Here is a 5,354-nt window from a genome sequence, read left to right as displayed (position 1 = left end):
TGCATTGCAATAGTACGCGTTATAAGGATGAAAGAGAAGGGTGTGAGAGTGGTTGCCTCCTGCGAGAGCTCTTTTACATCACTGTAAAAGCAGAATAATAAAACTTCACTGTCACTTTCAAGAAAGAGAGAAGCAAAACCAGGCCAATGAAGTGATAACATGAACTAATGACCAGGAAGATATTTGCCTGCCCACATCCCAATGCAAAGGGGCCATTAAGATGATTGATGGCAACAGTGGGTTACCATTATTGGTTTTGACAGCAATTGTCTTTAAGAGGACTAGGTCCTGTAGTCCTAGAAGTCTGCTGAGATTTCCAGAAGGAAGGAACTCCAAGAAAAAAAAAAGCTGTTCCCTAAAACATAAATAGAGGGCAAACTTGAATTTTGCTTTCTTTTTAATTTTTCTTATTAAGTAATCTCTATGCCTAGAGGAAGGGAGAAAGATGGCAGCAGCAATACTGGAACATATGGGTGCATTATGGATGCAGAATCTGAAGGGGAAGCTGGCCGTAGGGCTTCTTTCATCTCATAATGTTTTACCCCAATCACATATCCACACGAGTGGGTCTCCCGACATTTCTCAAAGATAGGAAAAGAAGAATAAAATTGTTTATCCTCCACAATTGCCTGGAGAACCTCGGACACCAGCAGAAATCTACCATTGTCGAAGGCAAATAAAATACAGCAAAGATAAGATGTGGTATTTGGCAAAATTGCTACGAGGAATGTCCATTGACCAGGCTTTGGCTCAACTGGAATTCAGTGACAAAAAGGGGGCCCAAATAATTAAAGAGATTCTCTTAGAAGCACAAGATATGGAAGTGAGAGACAACAATGTGGAATTCAGATCCAATTTATATATAGCTGAGTCGACCTCAGGGCGAGGCCAGTACCTGAAATGCGTACAATACCATGGCAGAGGTTGCTTTGGGATCATGGAGAAGGTTTTTTGCTATTGTTTTGTGAAGTTGGTGGAAGGCCCCCCCCACCTCCACGTGAGGCACCAAAGGCGGCCATCACCCACAACAAGGAGTATTTTCAGGAGCTCCGCAATCAGACCATTATTCACACTCTGTGATTGGGGATTCAGACTCCACAGTGTATATATTTTGCCATTTATTTCTTAAAAACAAACAGAAATTAAAGACAAATGCTTATTTTAAAAAAAAAAGTAATCTCTATGCCTAACGTGGGGCTTGAACTCACAACCCCAAGATCAAGATTTGCATGGTCAGGTGCCTGCGTGGCTCAGTCAGTAAAGCATTTGCCTTTGGCTCGGGTCATTATCCCAGGGTCCTGGGATGGAGGCCCACATTGGGCTTTCTGCTCAGTGGGGAGCCTGCCTCTCCCTCTCCCTCTGCTGCTCCACCTGCCTGTGTTCTCTCTCTCTCTCAAATGAATAAATAAAATCTTAAAAAAAAAAAAAGATTCGCATGGTCTACCGACTGAGCCAGCCAAGCACCTCGAATTTTAAGTTTTCTTAATAAAATGTGTTATCTGTTTATCTGTATCTCTTATCTGCTTGCCTCTCTGGAATCATTTTAGAGAAGATTTAATAGTCAGTAAATAAATAAATCCCTGCTGTTTGTAACCTGGGTTCTGCCTGAAATGATCAAATGATAAAATATGCTTCTTTTCCAAAATTCTTTTACAATAGGGACGACTGGGTGGCTCAGTCGGCTAAGCACCTGCCTTCCCCTCAGGTCATGATCCTGGGGTTCTGGGATTGAGTCTGCATCAGGCTCCTTGCTTGGCCAGGAGCCTGCTTCTCCCTCTGCCTGCTCTGCCTGCCATTCCCCCTGCTTGTGCTCTGTCAAATAAATAAATAAATAAATAAATAAATAAATAAATAAATAAATAAATCTTTTATAATAGAAATTATAATTAATCTAATTAAAGAAACGTGGTATTTTTTACTAAAACTTGCAGATTCTTTTTTAGTCAATTCAACTTATTTTTCATTTTCATACAAACTGGTAAAATCATTTAGCTCACTGGTTACTTGGGTCCAGCCCCTGAGAGAGGAAGCTTTGATAAACTAGTCCCAGTTTATTCCAGGAACCCGGTTAAGTTGTTTCTGGGACTTTTGATCAGGAATGAACAATACTGAAGAGTCAAAAAATCACTAATATCATCTGTAATAGGTGTTTTGTGTGGGCTGGTGAGGCGCAGATAGAGCTTCAACCACTTACCCCAATTCCACCTCCCCTGAGCTTAGACTGTGCTTCATATACTGCTCATCATCCACCTGACTCTCATTTCATCAGAAGGCTGACATTAAAAACCAGTGACTCAGTGAGAGAGGAATGAGTAAGAAGCCCAAAACATAAATAGAATCCTATTATGCTTGCTCCTCTTTCACATATGCCTCTGGAGTACGTTAGTGACTAAATAAGTGAGTGAGTGTAAAAGCATTTGAATCTGAGTAACAAAATAAATAACTATAGTACTGTATTATAACTCAAAGTGTAAGTTAAATATCCATGAGTTCATACTGACATGAGTAAATGATTGAAAAAATAAATACATGGAAGAAAAGGGAAAATCTTTCTTACAGAATTCCAAATAATAAATGTAGATATTTTCACCTCCACGATATGGAGCCTAATCTTCCTCCCTTTAGGTGTACGCTGGACTTAGTGACTTCCAAAAATTGAGCAGGGAAAGAGAAAATAGTGACTTGATGGTGGAGAAACCTGGTGCAGACCCCACCTTAGCCAGGTGATCAAGGCCGGCATTATGGGTAATGTCATGTTGATATCATCTACCCCTTGATCCCATACCTACATTACAGAACTATCTAAATATATAAGGAAATTTAATCTTTTTTTTTTTAAAAGATTTTATTTATTTATTCATGAGAGAGAGAGAGAGGCAGAGGGAGAAGCAGGCTCCCAAGGAGCAGAGAGCCCGATGCGGGACTCGATCCCAGGACCCTGAGATCATGACCTGAGCCGAAGGCAGACGCTCAACCATCTGAGCCACCCAGGCGCCCTAAGGAAATTTAATCTTAAAAATATATTTAAAATCTCTTTTGTTTCTTTACACACTTGCCACAATTTAGGGATAGGTATGAGTGTGTGAGTATACTCAGGAATATACAGAAGAGGTTTGAGAGGAAATAGACCAGACTGTTAACAATGGGTACTTCCAGGGAGAAAAGTGTTCTTGGAGGAAAGGGGACAGATGAAGGAGCACTTTCATTCTTTATTCTACGTATTTCTGCATGGTTTTAAATTTTTTCACACTTTTGTAATTTTAAAAAATAGAAATGGTCAAAAAGAAAGAGCTCTAGGGAGAAATTTGCAACTTTACACTCCATAGCTCTGGTCTCCTTCCAAACATGAAGAAGTGCTCTCATAAAGCATCTTTTGAAGATCTTCTCTGATTTGTCATTCTCTACTTTCATTGATTTTCAAAATACTTAATTACAACAATATAATTTAATGCTATTCTTAAATTTGAATTCTCCTTTCTCAACTCTAAACTTTAGTGTCTTTTTCCAGCAGGAGTGTTAAGGCTTAGTTAGATGGTGAGTGCCTATATGTCTGTGGGTGTTCTATGTAAGTGATGAATCACTGAATTCTACTCCAGAAACCAATATTGCACTGTATGTTAACTACCTAAAATTTAAATTAAAAAAAAAAAAGAGTAGCTCCCAGGACTACTAATCTTTGCCCGTTCCCAGCTAAGGCAAGTGGCAAGTGGGTGAAAAAGAGAATACATGTCTTACACACCAAAGAATCACTGGAGTTAGAATATGAAACCTATGAGAATGACTACAAGAAAGGGAAAGAACATCACATCTTCATTGAATTCCCGAGATGTCATTCTTTTCATATGTGAAAACAGGTATTAATCTACACGAACTGCAGATGTCAGCACCATCACCTTAACTCTAACAGTAAGATTGGGTAAAACATCCTCTCCACATTCTATTCAATATCCAAGGTGTCTGTGATATCTCAAAGGGTTTGTCTTCTCATGGTTACCTGCAGTCCAAGCTTTGACTTCCTCTGAATTAATTGGTTAAGATTATGGAGGCCCCTTCTTAAGAAACCCCGTCCCTGTTCTGAGCCACGACATTTGGCATCACTTTCTGATTTCTACCGAGGGAGAAATACTCACACAAAGCCTTTGTGTTTTAAAGTTTTACGAGATGAATGGGGTTTACATCACAATTCTACAGATAACTTAAAATCCAGAGTTAGATGTCCATGCCATTCAAATGACCTGCCATTATGTTGAAATCACAATTTCTACTTTAGCCTCTCTCCAGGCTTCTCACTTTTCCTCTCCCTCTCTTCCCCCCTCCCCTCACAATGTGAGTATCCTAAAGGTATATAAGCTGAAAGCCTTTTGGAAAGCATTTTTCATACTGTTTACTTTTTTATTAGTACAGATAATATCAGAGCTTACAAAATGGATTTTTCTAAACTTTACTAGTTGTTACAATCAGCAGAGAATAGAAATTCTAAGAAATAGGCAATAACTTTTTTCTTCTTTCTATACCCTCTTTAATCTTTAAAATTGACCTGATGCTTAATGTACTGTAAATAGCCCCAACGTCATAAGATTGTTTTTATGTTTTGGACTTGCATGAAAGAACAGTAACAATTAAACCCATTCCATTCATAATGTTTATGCTTAATGCTGTGAGGAATTGCTATTTTATCAGCCCATTGAGCACTGAAGCTCAATTTGAGTGTACAAATCATATTGTAAAACAAAATAATAACCTTCTAAATGTGTTACTATGTACTATTAATGGCATGCTATAAAATAACTTTGGGTACCATAGTAAATCTACCTTGGAAGTGTGAGTTAAAAATGTTTGTAAAATGTTTTATAAACATGATTAATAATGAAATATAAATAATTACAGACATTTTCCTTGTTCTTTTTTATACAGAAGATACACAGGAATTATGATGTAGATCAACTTAGATCAAGGCCATGTATGTGTGTAATACAATTGTATTATAGTATGGATATAAATGACTATACTTAGTTTTGGTAAGGTGGCTGCCAAAGAAATGTCTATCGTTTTGGTGACAATGGTCAATACATAGTGGTTTACCCAGTTTTTAGGGGAGGTTGCAGTAATATATATAAATATGAATTTTGGAGTATAACTTGATAGTCTGATAGGTTTAGATTGGGAAGGATGGTGTACGCAGGGAACAGCATAAAGAAAAGTACAGGCACATACTGGGAATCAGCTCAATGGTTCAGAATTCCTGGGCATTGGTAAATAATGAGAGGCAATGCTAGAATTTTGGGGTAATCTGGCTTGATAATGATAATGATAAAGAGAATTCATCCTTTTAAAGTTCAGGGAAGAGGCGCCTG

The 5,354-nt window shown here is 38.1% G+C and overlaps 1 pseudogene; it reads left to right on the top strand.

Annotated features, from left to right (window-relative positions):
- Positions 1 to 438: 438 nt before the first annotated feature.
- LOC102735384 (large ribosomal subunit protein uL22m pseudogene) lies at positions 439 to 1,173 on the top strand (annotated as a pseudogene).
- The last annotated feature ends 4,181 nt before the right edge of the window (positions 1,174 to 5,354 follow it).

Source organism: Leptonychotes weddellii, chromosome 3, assembly GCF_054177405.1.
Source record: "Leptonychotes weddellii isolate Sample4059 chromosome 3, ASM5417740v2, whole genome shotgun sequence".
NCBI lineage: Eukaryota > Metazoa > Chordata > Mammalia > Carnivora > Phocidae > Leptonychotes > Leptonychotes weddellii.
Note: the sequence above shows the minus strand (reverse complement) of the source record. Positions and strands in the feature narration are given on the sequence as shown.